The sequence below is a fragment of the Bos grunniens genome, chromosome X (genome assembly GCF_055505025.1).
Source record: "Bos grunniens cultivar Pamir isolate PY7600 chromosome X, Bosgru_T2T1.0, whole genome shotgun sequence".
Taxonomy (NCBI): Eukaryota; Metazoa; Chordata; class Mammalia; order Artiodactyla; family Bovidae; genus Bos; species Bos grunniens.
Window position 1 is genome coordinate 10,996,210 of NC_141194.1, and position 18,484 is coordinate 11,014,693.

The window sequence follows — 18,484 nt, forward strand, 5'->3', positions numbered from 1 at the left end:
TATTTTGGACTTTGTACTCTGAACCATTATGTCCACAAACACACCAATACTGTATTAGTTTAAGTATTGGGACCATCTGGCATCATTCTCCTCATTATTCTTTTTCAGAATTTTTCTTGATACTTTGCTTGTTTATATTTTTGAATGAAATTTGGAGTTGGCTGGTCAAGGTTGTTTGTTGTTGAAAATCTGGATGGTAATTTACTGGGATTATGTTAAGTTTCTATATTTAGGAAAACTAGAACTCTTTAGAAAAATGTGTCATCCTATACATGAACATGCAGTACCTTTCCAAATGTTCAAGTCTTCTTTTGTGACCCTTACTACAATTTTAAAGTGTTTCTTAAAATCATTTAAAAATGTTGAGTTTATTACTTGTTATTTAAACTTTGTTTTTGTAATGACTGGGAGATCTTTTCCTCTTTTTATATCTTCAAATTTATTGTTGGTATATTTATGAAAGCTTTTGACTACATTTGCCTTATGTTTTGCAAAGTTTTGAATTCACAGGTTGTTGTTAGTCTTACTTTTTGTTTATTATCTTTGATTTTCCAGATTTTCCAGGGATTCTGTCATATAATTTCAACTTATAATAATTTTACCTCCTTATTTCTAACTATAATGCCTGTAATTTTTTCTGATTATGTGGGTTAGGACTTTACAGCAAAATAAAAATATTAACTCAGGAAAGTGGCTATGGATATTCCTAATTTTGAGGGGGTGGGGGCAGTGTGTCTAGTGTTATTTATCCATTAACCATTGGGTTAACTTTTTAGATTGGCATATAGTTTTGTTTTTAATAATGTTCATAAAATATCCAAGTAGCTGTGTTTTATTCTGAGTTTTAACAAAATCAACAAAAGCTTTGGCAAATGGATTTCTGTACAAGATGATAGAAGGGTTGATTTTTTTCATCTGGGTCAATGTGAACTCAGTCAGCCCAGGTAGAAAGAGGAGTCCAGAGGCAGAGGTGACCATAGGAACATAGATCTCTGAGAAGCACCATGTAACTTAGGGAAACTTGATCTTCCCAGGACCTAGAGATTCAGGTGACTCAGACCTTGAGCCCTGGGGGGATAGGAAGGCCAGGCCTAGCTGATGAAGGCTTATACTTTGCTTAAGGGTGATACTATTAAATAAGTATCATACAAAATATGAGTTGATAATAAAACATTCTATGGTCTTAAAATTATATGTGTGTGTCGGTGTATCTATACAATTGCTTTTTTTAAAAAAAATTTTTTTTAATTGAAGGATAATTGCTTTACAATGTTGTGTTGTGTTGGTTTCTGCCATACATCAACATGAATTAGCCATCGGTATATACATGTCCCCTTCCTCTTGAGCCTTCCTCCCACCTCCCAAACCATCCCACCCCTCTAGGTTGTCACAGGGCACCGGTTTGAGTTCCCTGAGTGATGTACAATTACCTTGGATTTTCTAGTTTAGATCAGTGCATCTCACACTTTACTGGGTGTACATATCCTTCAGAGAGGCTGTTAAAATGCAGGTGCTGATTCCATTAGTCTGGATGGGGTGTGAGAGTCTACGTTTGTATTTCTCACAAGCACCCAAGTGATGCCAATGCTCCTGGTCCAAGGAACATACTTTGACAGTAAGACTTTCGATTCCCCTGTGTGTTGTCTTTGGAAAGAAGAACATAAATTGAAAGCCAGCATTTAGAAAAACTTGGATAGCCATTTAAGAGAATCACTTTATATCTCATGAATCTGATAACAAAGAACTTTGGGGTGCATTTTGTATGTTTGCATCTTGTTTCATCCCATTAGTACTGTTTTGGTTTTTGTTTTTAACCAAAATATTGGTTGGAAATTGATTAGAAATTTAAAAAAATAAAAAAAACCTAGTCCTTCACTGCAGATAGTTCAAGAAGCATTACTTGAAAGTACCTCCTGGTGAGGGAAAATTGCTTAGGTCTCATCTCATGTGGAAGCAGGACATTTGCCTAAAGTTTTGCATTACCCCCAATTAATTCAGCTTTATAATATATCTAGTAAGTAGATGAGATGAATATGACTATTCTACCATTTATTGATACAATCATTATATAATTAGCCCCTAGCTTTATCAAAATAAGTTCAAAAGTAATTATCTATGAAAATAATGTAGTTGATACATTTTTTAAAATTCCTTTATAATTTCTCATACTGGCCTTATACTCAATTCCATTACTTTTTGCAGGACAGTAGCACTCAGCACTGGGCCCTCTGAGGTGAGAAAGGATCAGGCGGCACTCATGTAGCTTGAGGATCCCCTCCAAGGTCTCGCCCGTCCAGATATATTTAACTCAGGTGAGTCTGCTATGGTGCTGGAAATTCTACCACCAAAAAGTGGCTACTAGAAAAAAAATGGGCTACTACTCCTCGGGAAACAGCATGAAATATATCTTTCATTGTATCACGCAGATGCCAGAAATGATTGTATATTATACTGGTGGTTAAATGCTTAAGGGAAATTCCATTTCTGGGAACAGCTTTGAATTTTGTGTTGTTGTGCATTCATGTGCTTTGCTCTCTTCGAACACTTAGACAATGTAGGTAAGAATTGTGTGGTAGGAAAAGGGCTACATTGAAGAATGTTCTATCTGCTACCTTAAAGATTTCCTGAAAATTGTGTGTGTTGGGGGGTGGTGTTGCATTGTTTTATTTTAACAGAGAACAGGTCAGTCTTTACCCCAAAGGACCACAAGAAAACACTGAAAAGCATCACTTTAAAGTATTAACTCTAAGAGATTACATTTGTGTAAAGTCAAATCACTGAAAAAACTTCAAAAGTTTGCTTAGGACATTCATTAAGAAAAAGTGGGTATTTAATTGGTGGGTGGTGCTTATTAGAGAGATAACTTGTTATTGTTTAGTTGCTAAGTCATATCCAACTCTTTCGCCACCCTGTGGACTGTAGCCCACCAGGCTTCTGTCCATGGGATTCTCCAAGCAAGAATACTGGAGTGGGTTGCCATTTCCTTCTCCAGAGGATCTTCCTGAACCAGGGATCGAACCCGCATCTCCTGCATTGGAAGGTGGATTCTTTACCACTGAGCCAGCAGGGGAGCCCAGAGAGATAGTAGGTCCTTGCAAAAGAATGCTTTACTCTCCCTTTCACTTCTTTCTTTATTATTTTCTCTTCTCCCTCACTCTCTCTCTTCCTTCTGTCTTTCCTCCTTCCTTCTGTCTTTCTCCCCCTGCTATTCCCCCTTCCCTTGCTTTTAACAAATTATTAAGCACCTACTATGTGCAGGGGGCTTCCGTGATGGCTCAGATGGTAAAGAATATGTAGTGCAGGAGTGAAAGTGAAAGTTCCTCAGTCGTGTCCGACTCTTTGCGACCCCATGGACTGTATAATCCATGGAATCCTCCAGGCCAGAATACTGGAGTGGGTAGCCTTTCCCTTCTCCAGGGGATCTTCCCAATCCACGGATCGAACCCTAGTCTTCCACATTGCAGATGAATTCCTTACCAGCTGAGCCACAAGGGAAGCCCAAGAATACTGGAGTGAGTAGCCGATCCCTTCACCAGCAGATCTTCCCGACCCAGGAATCGAACTGGGGTCCCCTGCATTGCAGGCAGATTCTTTACCAACTGAGCTATCAGGTAAGCCCAGTGACCTGGGTTCAATCCCTGGGTTGGGAAGATCCCCTGGAAAAGGGAATGGGAACCCACTGCAGTATTCTGGCCTGGAGAATTCCATGGACAGAGGAGCCTGGTGGGCTATAGTCCATGGGGTTGCAAAGAGTTGGACATGGCTGAGCGTAACACACACACACACGTGCAAGATATTATGCTAGACATGAAAAAGGGAGAAATGATAGACTTTGGCACTAACAATGAGGCCCTTAGATCACCAGGATTCAGGATACTTGAGCAAAAGAGATTTGATGAAATTAATCCTGTAAAGGTGAGGGAAGCAGGTGGCCAGAGGAGGAGAATGTTCTGGCTGGAAAGAAGTCAGGATCTGAGTAAAGGAAGCTGAAGGGCACACACTTCCACTCCGGATTTAGGAGTGGCAGGAATGCTTGATGTGTAGGGGGTCAGCACAAGGTCAGTATTATTTAAAGGACTATAAACCCGGCTTCTAATTTAAAAGCAGAGTGGGGGTGGGGTCTAGCAGGTGGTGAACCCAAAGAATTTACTGTGATTGGAAAAAATAAGCCGAAGTAATAACTCCACTGCTAGGGTAGGGAGGCAAGAACCTTCCCTTTTATGAGTTGAAAATAAGCCTCTTCAGTCTGGACTTGGTTTCTGAAATTCCACTTCCCCCTTTGCTCAAACATGAGGTGAAAAAAAACCACTTTATACCAGCCATCAAAAAGCATTGACTGTATTTGACATGAGGCTGTGAGCTTATGATGCCATAAAAATATTCTTCAGCTGTTCCATACATATACTTGCTCTCTATCTCAAAATAGTTTGTGTTTTTAGAATCCCACAGAGCCTACATTTTGTTCTTCAGAGAAAACATTCAGTGGCTATGGAGGGCAGAGTTCTCATCTCTAACCCACGCAGTCAAGGCTGACTAGGTCTCTAGGCTTCTTGATGCTACCTGCTCAAGGTCTTTTCAAAAGGTATTGGTTTGGTGCTGGTTATTTCCACCTTCTCTGAGAATGAAGCCTTAGAATAAAGACCATATTGAAAAAAATCTTGAAAGTCTCATTTGCTTTGAAAACCATGACAGCAGGTAGTACATCTTATCCATCTTCTCGCCTTGGTATGTCACAGAACATCTGGCACATACCTAATCTATAGATGGTTGGATGGAGGTAATCAGGAAAGAGAAACAAAGCCCACAGCACATGACCAAGTGGATGCAAAGTTATTCTTGCAGTGAAGAAACACTTTTTTCTCTTTTGTTTTCCACACAGTATCTTTCTAAACCTGTCTGAATGGATGAATGGGGGGATGGACTGATGGGTCGGTGGGTAAATGGATAAGGGGATGGGGTGATGGGTGGGTGGATGGGGGTAGATGGATTAAATGTGCCTACTGACCATGGAAAGACTCTTCAGGATCATTAAACTTCTCTATGCAATGACCCAGGGCAACTCTGTCACCTATTGCTGAGTTTCATCTGGTTGAGGTTTGAAATCACTAAAACTTTTTTATTCCTTTGATTCTGCTACTTCGTGTCTTAATTCATCTGCTACAGGTCTTGACAACCTGATAGTGATAATTTCTAGTTATTTGTATGGGTTTGAGGTTGGCTTTTACAAAGTTTATATATATATATATATAGTTCCAAAACCTTCATAGTTTTTGGCTTTAAATGTTTTCTCACCTTCTCAGACAATCTTACAAAACATTTTATGGTGGAAAAGTTTACAAAGGGATAGCATGAGTTTAGAAATCATAATGACAGTGTTTTAATTGACTCAGAAAAGTGGAAACCCAAATATGGATCCTCTCAATTAAAAAAAAAAACTCATTTGGGGTAATCACTTTAATATTGGACTCTACAGCTGTGATAGGTAAGAATTTTTTCCTAAGGGCATCCTAATTGGTGAGATCTGTCAATTGCATGATTCTTGTCGATTGCATGAATCTATGACCCTGTGAAACAGCAGCTATAAACTCGACATTACTAACACATCTCCACACAAACATTTGAAAATCTGCAGTATGAGATTTAAAAAAAAATTTTTTTTGTTTTTAGATGACTTTGGAGGGAAAAGGCATAACCTAAATTCTTTTGAGTAACTAACACAAAGATTTAAGAAATTGCCACTGGGGGGCGATGGAAGTTCAGAAACTGCCTGCTAGTCCCTGGGGCAACCCAGCACTTCAGCTGGTTTATATATTCAAAGCTGGAATTTGGACCAGTGAACCACCAAGCTCAGGGAAATTCCTGGATGAGGAACACAGTCCTGGGAAAAACCTACCAAAGATGGAATTAGCACCTTGGCGGACCGCCTTTAACCTAAAGAGTTTTCCCTTCCCCATGCGTTTTAAAAACTGACTTTAGTTCTATCAGTTTGAAACAGAAGAAGCCAAGGTAAACTGCAAAGAAACAAGACAACAAAGAAGGGTACTTATTTATCATGACCTGCAAACACATGTAAGTGCCCAATATCACTGGCATTTAGGTAACTGCCAGTCACTTGGATCAGAATTTTGGCTGGTGTGGATGGGCCTCGGTCAGGAACTTTCCTGGGGGAGGAGGGAGGTTGTAGAGTTTATCTCCAGAAACGGAGTCATAACTAACACTTCAGGCGACAGTTAAAGAATCTAGTGAGGCAGACTTTAGATGGGTTTAGAAACTTATCTTCTGGAAAACAAAGGAGAAAAACATGGGTCTTCACTGAAGGGGTAATTTTGCAGCCACTTGGTGGTGGACTGTGAGTTTTATCTCTCCTTCCTGGTTACCTCTGTGGTGCGTGGGACCACTGGTAGGATTGGCATCCAACCCCGGCCCCAGACGTTAGCCTGACCACTCTGTCAAGCATTATCAATGTTGGGGGTCCAGCCACACACCTGCTTGGTCTTCCCTTCTTTCCCAAGATTGATACCATCAGTGTTACATGCTCATGGATTTTGTCCGGCTTCCACGCCAAGAAGGGCCAAAGGTCAGGGAGAAATGGAATTTAAAAAAGCAAGTCCAGAATGCACTTTTGTGCATAAGAGAAGGCATAAATACTGGGTTGGCAAAAAGTTCATTCAGGTGTTATTGTTCAGTTGCTCAGTCCTGTCCGACTCTTTGCGACCCCATGGACTGCAGCACGCCAGGCTTTCCTGTCCTTCACCATCCTCCCGGAGCTTGCTCAAATTCATGTCTATCGAGTCAGTGATGCCATCCAACCATCTCATCCTCTGTTATCCCCTTCTTTTCCTGCCCTCAATCTCTCCCAGCATCAGGGCCTTTTCTAATAAGTTGGCTCCTTGCATCAGGTGGCCAAAGTATTGGAGCTTCAGCTTCAGCATCAGTCCTTCCAATAAATATTTAGGGTTAATTTCCTTTAGCATTGACTGGTTTGATCTCCTTGTTACAAAAACCCAAACAAACTTTTGGCCAACCCAATATACCCAAGAAACTGGGTTGCATCCCATGTCCCATAGGTTCTCCATTTCTAAAGCCCCTGAAGCTGGCAGAGGGAAGGCCTGGGAGTTCTAAGGCTGCAGCTGGGATTAGGACTCATGGATCCCAGTGCTCAGTGCCCTGCACCCTCTGAAAGTTGCGATGCATATTCCTGAGAATACTTAAAAGTCTATCTGGAAGTGTGTTATATCAGTGAGGACATTTGGGGCTTTGAGTGAGAAGCCCAACTGGAATTAGTCAAACAGAAAAAAGAATTTATTGGTCCACATCCCTAGGAAGTCCAGGGCTGGGTAAGGCTTCAGGAAGGGCTGGATCTGGGGACTCTGCCTCCCTCTCTCAGCCTGGTGTCCTTCTGTGTGACAGCCTCTCTCAGAGCTTCTTTAACATCCTGGTTAATCAGCTCCTATCAGGTCACATACTTTCTTTTGGATCGATGACTATGTCGAGGGGTAGAACAGGGTAATATGATTTGCGGGCAGCCTGGAGTGTTGCAGTTGATTACAACCACATGCAATGGGAGACAGGATGTCCCTCAGAGCAAGTGATACTGGACAGACTAAAGCAGCAGGAATCTACATGCAAATGATCTGTCTGTATGGACAGGAAGATCAATAAGTCAAATAATAAGATCCATTTGCCAACAGTGTAATTAATCCCAATTGTAGTTTTGCCTCCTTAAATTCTACCATAGGCCTAATGAGAAGGCTCTGGATTCTTGAGTAAATAATTTGGGGAATGTCTCTACTAATTCAAAGAGGATCTAAGAACTGTTTTCTATTGACAAATGTCTCTATAAAAAGGAACCCGGGTTATAATCAATACAGTAAGGAAAACACCATGACTTCAATATCAGATGCTGAAAAGAAAAGGGAACATACTGTCTAATAATGAAAAGGACCCACAATTGCATCTGGGACTAACAGTCCCGAGATTTTCCCTGGAAACCCCTTAAGGTCTCTGTAATTATTTGCAAGACTCCCTTAATTCAAGTGATCTGCTTTCTATGGAAACCCTAATCATACAAAACACATGCAAAACTGAAACAAAATAAAACTTCAAGAAACTGAACGCCTACAATAACTCACAGCCAGCACTGATAAGGTGTGACTGGAAACAGCCGTGGCATTCGGGGCCTGAGCGGCAAGAGTCTGTAAGGATGAGAGAGTTGTCAGAAGCCACAGTGCTGAGGGCTGATACCAACACACAGTTCCAAGGTCTAAGAGAAAAGCCCTAGGCCCTGCGGTGGGGTGGCCTGGAAGTCTTTTCCAGTCTCATGAACCTTCTGTGCCCTCGATCGAGTTCTTCTCTTGAGCTCCGTGCCTGTGGGCTGTGACTCTGGAAGGCACTTTTGCTCCCAGTGAACTGGCGGGATTACTGATCTAAGGAGGCATCTTGCAGATGGCACCAACTATCACAGATTGGTCTAACCCAGGAGCTGGTGCACTTTTTCTTTAAAGGACAGGAAAGCTCATATTTGGGGCTTCAGGAGCCCTTAGTCTACTCAGCCAGCCTAGCGGGAAAGCAGCCCTGGGCAAAATGCAGATGAATGGGCATGATGGAGGTCCAATAAAAGCTTCTTGACTTAACAAAGATGACCTTTGAATTTGACCCGATGGCCAGAGTGAGCTGACCTCTAGTCCAATTGGTTGTTCTTCCCGTCCTCTAAGAGTTAGCTCATCCCTGTCATCCGATGAATTCTTCTGTCCCTTGTCAGAGAGCACCCTTTTATGGATGGAATTGAGTTTTGGGGGGTACCCTTCCCTACCCGCCAGGCTTCCCCGGTGGCTCAGACGGTAAAGAATCTGCCGGCAGTGCTGGAGACCCGTGTTTGATCCCTGGGTAAGGATGATCCCCTGGAGAAGGACGTGGCAACCCACTCCTGTATTCTTGCCTGGGAAATCCCATGGACAGAGGAGTCTGGTGGGCTACAGTCCATGGGGTCGCAAAGAGTCGGACACGACTGAGCGACTAACACACCTACACACCCGCCCCCTCCCTCCCCCACCCCGGCCAAATTCAATGGTGAAGTCCTAGGTTCAGCTGTGACTGCCTTTGGAGAAGGGTTTTTCCTTTTTTTTTTTTTTTTGAGAAGGTAATTAAAGTTAAGTGAGGTCAGCTGAGAGAGGTGCTAATTTGCTAGTCCTGGTGTTCTTGGAAGAGGAAGAAGAAACCCAGCCCCTTCCTTCTCCACCAGAGAGGATGCAGCAAAAGTGGCCATCTGCCGCCAGGAAGAGAGTTTGTACCAGAAACCCACCCTGACGGCCCCTTGCTTTGAGACTTGCAGACTTCAGAACTGTGAGGAAACCAATTTCTGTTGTTTAAGCCCCCTAGCCCGTGATATTTTATAAGGGCAGCCCCAATAGCTTAATACAGGGACCCACAAATTAACTGTATGAATCAGCTTGTCTCCTGAAATTTCTTTCTTCCCGCCCTCCCTTCCTTCCTTCCTTTCTCTGGAAAAATTTTTACATCACTCAAATGGGGGTAAAAACATCTGCTCTGCTTATCTAACAGCTTTTTTTTTTTCCTGAAGCTTAAATGAAATCGAAACACAAGGTACAGTATAGTCCGAGTAAATATATTAAAGTATTCGTTTAAGCTCTACCACCTGTATTTGCAAGTATAACGGGACCCCGAGGGTGAGGCCTTCCCCGCCCCCACCAAGCGAGGTTACTCGGTCAGTGGAGTGGTGGTATTTGCATTTATTGGCTTGTGTGCTTTTATTTTTTGAGAGGTAGAGGAGCTGCAAGGAGGCTTGGAGGAGAAAACACGGCTGAAAAGGGTTCTGCTTCTGTGAAGTGAAAGTATTAGTTGCTTAGCCATGCCAGGCTCCTCTGTCCATGGGATTTCTCAGGCAACAATACTGGAACGTGTTGCCTTTTCCTTCTCCAGGGGATCTTCTTTTCCCAGGGATCGAACCTGGGTCCCCTGCATTACAGACAGATTCTTTACCATCTGAGACACCTCTGGCTAGTCCATAGTGGTTTTCCTCTACTCTTTGATGCTGACCCTCTAGCTGGCATGTGTGTGCACAGGCAGAGGGGTACAGGAGTTTGGGCTCAGAACTGGGAACATTTGAGTGAAGAAAGTAATGACAGCCTCTGAGCAATATCAGGGAGAAAAGCAGCAGGGTCATGTGACAGGAGTTACAGGCCGGGGACTGGCTGTAGATGACAGAAGCCATCTTTATGGCTTCTGCATATTCCCTCTCATCTTCTCTCAACCCATCTCTGAGGTTTCAAGCTCCTAGTTTCTCATGAAAATGTTGGATCAAGATGCTTGTTTTTCCTTTGGTATCATCCATAATAGGGCTTCCTAGGTGGCTCAGTGGTAAAGAACCCACCTGCCAATGCAGGAAATGTGGGTTCGATTCCTGGGTGGGGAAGATCCCCTGGAGGAGGAAATGGCAACCCTCTCCAGTATTCTTGCCTAGAGAATCTCATGGACAGAGGAGCCTGGCCAGCTACCATCCATGGGGTCACAAACAAGTCGGACACTGCTGAGCAACTAAGTGCACACATGCACACAGACACACACACACACATCATCCATCATGTATAGTTCACAATAATAGTGACTATGGTTAACTGTGTAATTCTGACCTGTGTGCTACCATGCTAGGCACTTTTTTTTTTTTTTATAATAAACCTTTAAAATTAGAGTTGTTTTAGATCTACTGAAAAGTTGTAAAGGCATACAGAGTTCCCATAGCGGCACACTCAGTTTGTCCTATTCTTGTCTCCCATGAGTATAGTGCATTTGTCACAAGAAGTAAACCAATTTTGATACATTAATATTAATATTAACATTCATTCTTGATTTGAATTTTTTTTGTTTCCAAATAAGGCTTTCCTCTTCGTATTCCTTTTATTTATATATTTGAATCTTTTGGCAGCACAGTGAGGCATGTGGGATCTTAGTTCCCCAACCAGGGATTGAACCCACCCCCCTGCACTGGAAGGTGAAGTCTTAACCACTGAAACTCCAGGGACGTCCCGGAAGTTTGTTAGTTTTTATCTAATGTCCTTTTTCTGTTCCAGAGTGCCATCCAGGATGCCACATGACAGTAGATCATCCTGTCCCCTGGAGCTTCCCTTGGCTGTGATGGTTGGTCGGGCTCTCCTTGCTTTTCAAGACCCTGACAGTTTGGAGGAGAACTGGTCAGGTATGTTATAGAATGTCCCTCGACTGGAATATGTCTGCCCCACGCATTGTTTTTTACTCTCATGGCTAAGCTTCACTGTTGGTATGAATGACTCATTTCATCATCCCAGATGAAAACAGTCAGGCACAGAGAGGTCAAGGAACTTCACCAAAGTCACACAGCTAGCAAATGACAGAAGCAGTGATCAAACTTCAGGTTGACATGCCTTCATGCCATACACTGACTTGGCCTCCCCAGCTCCTAGCTGCTGAATTCTTGACATTGAAATCATTCCCTTTAAAGCTATCAGGGTGACCTCTTTGGTGGCTGCTCTTGCATACAGGTTTACATAATTTACTGATAAATTTCATTAGGTGAGAGCTTTTCTCCAGTAGTTATTTGCTGAACTATTTGTGTCCCTTCAATGGCTGCTTTTTAGGGCAGTTGGTTAATCCAGAAAGGATGTCACTAGAAAATATTCAACAACCCATGTTTCTCAGCATGGTTCTCCAACTGCACACTTGGTGTCTACAGTGGTCACTTGGACCACTTGTTACACACGCACTACGCCGGGGTAAGATGTCCTTCTGGGCTGGTTGGCCCAGGATGTGGTGCTAGAAACCCAAATGGGACAGTCTGGGCAATCCTGGGTGGTTTGTCACCCTACCGCAGAGTTCTGGGACTCACTCAGGGCCAGAAATTCTGCTTTTAAACAAACTATGCAAGGAATTATTCTAAGCACAGAGAAGTCGGAGACCCAGTGCATTGGATATGGAAACGAATTGCTGGAATTGCCAGAGATGGATTTCTGGAGATAACTGAGAGGACCTCGATTTTCGTGTCTTTTGGTTTGTCTGATTCTGCCTGGAGTTGAGGTAGAATAATCTCATCTAGCCTCTGGCCCTGATAACACCCGTGGGGATGCTTTTGCCCTCCAGGTAAAAAATAGGCAGTACAGTTCTTCTCCAGTTCCACCTTTGAGTTGAGGAATGATGGAAGCTCTTAGAAGACATAAGGTCCTTAGGAGGTCATTATTTATCAGTTAGGATTAATGAATCTGTATTAACTTGGGGTGGTGGTTCTCAATCTTGGCAGCTCAATAGAATCACCAGCGAGCATTTAAAAATTCTAACGCCCAGGGTCACCCCAGACCAATTTCACCAGAATCTCTGGGATTGAAACCCAGGCAGCAGTAGTTTTAGAGTTTGAGACCCGTGGATCCAAAGCAGTACTGTCCAGTAGAAATAATACCTGAGGCATTATGTTCCAGTGGTCATATTTTTAAAAGTAAAAGAGAAGCACGTGAACTTTTTAACTCAACATATCTGAAATTGTATTTTAACCTCGAATCATTCTAGAAAACGTGACCCATGTTGCATACATTTTTTCATGCTAGGTCTTTGAAATCTGGTGTGTATTTTACATTTAGAGCACTTTCTCAATTCAGATACTAAGTTTTCATCGGAAATACTTGATCTGTATTTAGATTCATGTATTAGAGTTGTTCCCAACATATTTAGAAGTATTCCAGTAATGGAATAAAGTATTATATTTTAGATTTATATTTTAATAATTATAATAAGGCAGTTTCTCAGTCTCACCAATCAAATGTCAGTTGAATAGACAAGTGGCTCATCACCGCTTGTACTGGGTAGCGTGGATCTAGGGCAGTCCTTCTCAGACTTGAATTTGTACATACAGACCACCAGGGAATCTGGTTAAAATCTTGGTATTGATTCACGAGATCTGGGGTGCAGTCTGAGACTCTGCATCTCTAACAAGCTCCCAGGTGGTGCTACTGATGTAGGGACCACACTTGGAGTAGGCAGGGACGAGAGTCGTCATGCAGGAGGGCTGCCTCAGCTGATTTCTTCACTTGCTTAGTGGTGGTATTCACCCATTTCAAAGGCTAGGAAATGTGTGTTGGTATGAATAAATCAGTAAATGAAACAGACAGGTAGACAACACAACATAACACACGTGAGTATGTATCTGAAGTGTGTGTGTGTATAAAATGTCTGATCATGTCTAGGCACATGAGTAAGCTCTGCAGATAGAACTGTTGAGTACTACGTGTGTTATTTATCTTCTTCACTTTCTTTCAAATTCAACTGGCTCTTCTTCGGTTCACTGGAAGGGAACAACAGCTGAGTGTTTAATCTTGATTTAAGTCCCTGTGTTCCCTTGTTTGCTTTTTTAAATGAGTGCAGTAGGTTTCTGCATTGTGTTTCAGTGTTTGAAGGTTTTTAAAAAGTATTTGATGACCCAGGCTCTCTGTGGTTTGTGTACAGTTCAGAGTAAATCCCAGTTCCTTTTGTTGCCCTTGTACTTCTCTGTGGAAATTGTGTGCCCCAGTACTTGTGTTTATTTTTATAGATGCTTTTTTATTCTTCTCTCGACATCACTATGGAAAGGTTATGTGTTGCTTCTGAAGTGTTGTTTCAACACTTATAGAATTACTCAATTCAGTTGGTTCCTCTGAGCCAAAGCTGGTTTAACTCCTATGCCAAGTTCTAAAAAATGGATAAACAAACAAACAAAAAATTCGAAAAACAAAAACTAAAAATGATCTGAGTTTGCTTTTTGAGAATTTATAATTTGAAAAAGCCGTTTGTGTATGAAAGGCAACCAAAATCATAGTGAAATTAGAGGAACTGGCTTTTTTTGTGTGAGCAAACACCATTATTTTTGGCAGTTACTGAATGAAATCAGACAAAAGAAGATAGGGATGTAGCCATTAAAAACTTATGGGGAAAAAGCCAGAGAAAATAACCCACTAAAATTGAAGGAAATAAAATGAGGAATAATAATTGGGTATATCAAAGGAGGATGGAGAAGAAAAATTATTTTTACTTTAATCCCAACTTTAATTTTATTATCTACTATTGACCAGGTGAAGTGGGGAAATTCTTTTTCTTTGTGGAACAGATTCTTTATTCTATACACAGTTGTAGAGCCACCCAATTATAAGGGCTGGCATCATCCATGAAAATGGCTATTAGTTCAAAAGTTTAATTCACTGGGCTAGATTCTAGAGGATTCAAAAGTCCCAAGGGAGATCAAGGTGAAGCTGAATATTAAATGAATATTTTCTTTATTTTTGTTTTAACTGCATAGGTATCTCTGGGAGAAGTTAATATGCTACATTTTTTATTTCCTGTGCATCATACTGCATTTAATTACAGCTAATAATAATAGTTAATATTCATTAACTGCTTAAAATATCAGGGCCTTATTAATTGCTTTTTTGCATTATTTTATTTAATTCTCATAACAACTTCATGACATAGGTACTATTGGCATGTAATTTTTAAAGAGCTAAAAACAGGAGTCTCACACAAATAGAGAATGAATGCCTGTGAAGAATTTATTCAGCTCATTAATGATGGGAACCCTAAGAGGGTTATGATGATGCCATGGGCATTTTGAAGAATTCAATATTTATAGACATTTTGAGGGGAAAATAGCATGTTAGAATAATATTGCCCTGGTTAAAATCCTACAGGGCAATAAAACCATAACCTTTGAGGTTATCTTTACCACTGGATAAAAATCGATGTATTAACATATGACTTCAGAGCATGTGAATTCTAATCAAATAAAAGAAAGTCAAACAGACATATGTTCCCTAGATAATTAACTCTTCAGTAGGCAGGTTAGTGCTCCAGTAAGATTTTAAAAGGTCATGCCACAGCCCATTTCACCTCATTCAAAGTTGGTGATAATTTTCTTCAGAAAATTAAAATTATCCACACTTTACTAATGGAGAAAATTGATGCTTACAGATGTTAAATAACATGATAAGGGAATCACAGTAAGGGCAGAGCAAGACTGGAACTCGGGTCCTTCTGACCCTTTAACCAACCCTTATACTAGTTGAAATCCATTTGACCTGTCTTCCATAATTCTTTGATTATTGTGTGTGTGCCCACGTGTGGGTGTGTATATGGGGGTACACACATGTGGGGAGGGAGGGTGGAAAGAATGAGAGAGGATTTGGAAACTGGTATTCTTAACTGGATATTGTGGGGGCTTTTATTGGCAAAGCTTATTCAGATGATATTAACCTTTTGACCTTTATTTCCTTTTTTTTTTTTTAAAGGAAAACCTCATTATCCCTTGCCCATTAAAACACCTGTCATTAAGGAGAAGGTGTCTCTATCAGTTTCTTAGGGCTGGGGGTAGTGCTTGCACTGAACCATCACACACATTATCCTTGCCCTTGACCACCAGCACATATTTGAGAGCTGGCTGGCTAGGGGAGTTAGACTTTGAAGTTCTGAAACAGGCTTTTCCTTGGTACAAAGCAAAATGTGTTCATGCCGAATCTAAATCCACGAACCCCAGTCTGTAATCAACTCAGCTACCCAGCTTAGATCAAAGAGAGTTAATCCATGCCTTTTAGGTGTAATTTAATGAAGATACACTCTCTAAAATCTAGCAGATTTCAGAGAAAGAGAGGGGAGAGAGGGGAAGAAGGGAAGAGAGGAAAAGAGAAAGAAAGAGATGATAGTAACTGAAGGTGAAGTTCACTTTTGTACCCATCTAGAAGACCAGAGCAGAGAAGGTGATGGCACCCCACTCCAGTACTCTTACCTGGAAAATCCCATGGACAGAGGAGCCTGGTAGGCTGCAAGTCCATGGGGTCGCAAAGAGTCGGACACGACTGAAGCGACTTAGCAGCAGCAGCAGCAGCAGAAGACCAGAGACCAGATTTAAAGGTTAAAACATGGGGGTAGGAGGAGCATGTGGATTTAGAAACATGGCAGCCTGGATGGGCTTTGCTCCTTTCCTTGGCTCACCGAGTTCTAATCTCTTTGCCTCCCTTGAGCCAGGGAGTTGCCAAAAAGTGGGTCACTAGCGAGGGTGAGACTGTGGGCTCTGTTGGGGGGGGAGCCCAGGAGCTGGAGAAACCAAGGCTGGACTCATGCACAAGGCAAGGCAGGCACCTGATGATGGCGGGTGGGTGGCAGATTCTAGCTAAGAAGAAGAAGTGAAGTCACCCAGTCATGTCTGACTCTTTGCGACCCCATGGACTGTAACCTACCAGGCTCCTCCTTCCATGGGATTCTCCAGGCAAGAGTACTGGAGTGTGTTGCCATTTCCTTCTCCAGGGGATCTTCCCGACCCAGGGATCAAACCAGTGTCTCCCACATTCCAGGCAGACGCTTTAACCTCTGAGCCACCAGGGAAGCCCAAGATCCCAGCTGGATTTCCTTAATCTATGGTGATGCTACTTGAGTATTCTGGGTGTATGCCACTCCCTGTGAGTAATAAAAGAGACAGGTGTAAGAACTAAGAGTGGCCATGTGACCAGTTGTAGAAATGAGGGTTGTATTAAGGCATTTTTCTTCCTGTTTTGATAGGGATATATCTGTATATATCAATAAAATCCATCCTCCTTCCCACTGTTATGGAATAATGAGTGAGTGAAACCCATATTTCAGTTTTTACATTGCCCAGTGAAGGTGTTAGTCACTCCATCGTGTCTGACTCGTTGAGACCCCATGGACTGCCGCCCATCAGGCTCCTCTGTGCATGGGACTTCCCAGGCAAGAATATTGGAGTGGGTTGCCATTTCCTCCTTCAGGGGATCTGCCTGCCCCAGAGATTGCACCCAGGGTCTCCTGCATTGCGGGCTAATTCTTGACCATCTGAGCCACCAGGGAAAGAGCTATTGTGATTAAACTAAAGGACAGTCATCAACTGTTTGTGGATAAAATAACAAACAGGACTTGGTGGCTCCATTTGTGGGGGACGCTTGAGTGAGTTTGGGGCAGATAGGGAATCCCTGCAACAAGTAGGACAGAAGCACTATGTTGTTTATTTCATTTGAAAGTTAAAAAGGGGTAATGGGAGATGGAGGGATGCTGCCTTGACCAAGGAGAGGAATGTGGTGGCCTAGCCATTGTCAAGTAGGTATGATTGCTGCTGCTGCTAAGTCACTTCAGTCGTGTCCGACTCTGTGTGACCCCATAGACATCAGCCCCCTCTAAAGATCGCTTCTACACTGCTGAAGAGCAGGTGGGCACAGCATCCCTTCCAATTCTCTTCCCTGTATGGTCTGGAGTTCATATCAGTCGCTTACTCCTGTCTGACTCTTTGTGACCCTATGAATCGCAGCACACCAGGCCTCCCTGTCCATCACCAACTCCTGGAGTTCATTGAGACTCACGTCATCGAGTCAGTGATGCCATCCAGCCATCTCATCCTCTGTCATCCCCTTCTCCTCTTGCCCCTAATCCCTCCCAGCATCAGAGTCTTTTCCAACAAGTCAACTCTTCGCATGAGGTGGCCAAAGTATTTGAGTTTCAGCTTTAGCATCATTCCTTCTAAAGAAATCCTTGAGAATGGACTGGTTGGATCTCCTTGCAGTCCAAGGGACTCTCCAGAGTCTTCTCCAACACCACAGTTCAAAAGCATCAATTCTTTGGTGCTCAGCCTTCTTCCCAGTCCAACTCACATCCATACATGACCACAGAAAAAACCATAGCCTTGACTAGACAAACTTTTGTTGGCAAAGTAATGTCTCTGCTTTTGAATATGCTATCTAGGTTGCACATAACTTTGCTTCCAAGGAGTAAGCGTCTTTTAATTTCATGGCTGCAGTCACCATCTGCAGTGATTTCAGAGCCCAGAAAAATAAAGTCTGACACTGTTTCCACTGTTTCCCCATCTATTTCCCCTGAAGTGATGGGACCGGATGCCACGATCTTCGTTTTCTGAATGTTGAGCTTTAAGCCAGCTTTTTCACTCTCCACTTTCACTTTCATCAAGAGGCTTTTTAGTTCCTCTTCACTTTCTGCCATAAGGGTGGTGTCATCTGCATATCTGAGGTTATTGATATTTCTCCCAGCAATCTTGATTCCAGCTTGTGTTTCTTCCAGTCCAGCGTTTCTCATGATGTACTCTGCATATAAGTTAAATAAACAGGGTGACAATATACAGCCTTGACGTACTCCTTTTCCTATTTGGAACCAGTCTGTTGTTCCATGTCCAGTTCTAACTGTTGCTTTCTGATCTGCATACAGGTTTCTCAAGAGGCAGATCAGGTGGTCTGGTATTCCCATCTCTTCCAGAATTTTCCACAGTTTATTGTGATCCACACAGTCAAAGGCTTTGGCATAGTCAAAAAAGCAGAAATAGATGCTTTCCTGGAACTCTCTTGCTTTTTCCATGATCCAGCGGATGTTGGCAATTTTATCTCTGGTTCTTCTTCCTTTTCTAAAACCAGCTTGAACATCAGGAAGTTCACAGTTCACATATTGCTGAAGCCTGGCTTGGAGAATTTTA

The 18,484-nt window shown here is 42.3% G+C and overlaps 1 long non-coding RNA gene across 5 annotated transcripts in view; it reads left to right on the forward strand.

Annotated features, from left to right (window-relative positions):
• The first annotated feature begins 9,175 nt into the window (after positions 1-9,175).
• The window catches only part of LOC147339774 (uncharacterized), a 144,236-nt gene continuing 134,927 nt past the window's right edge, over positions 9,176-18,484 (forward strand). For all 5 annotated transcript variants that reach the window (XR_015159042.1, XR_015159041.1, XR_015159044.1 and 2 more), the window contains exons 1-2: positions 9,176-9,342; positions 11,088-11,212. This is a non-coding gene — a long non-coding RNA (uncharacterized LOC147339774). The remainder of the gene's footprint in view (positions 9,343-11,087; positions 11,213-18,484) is intronic.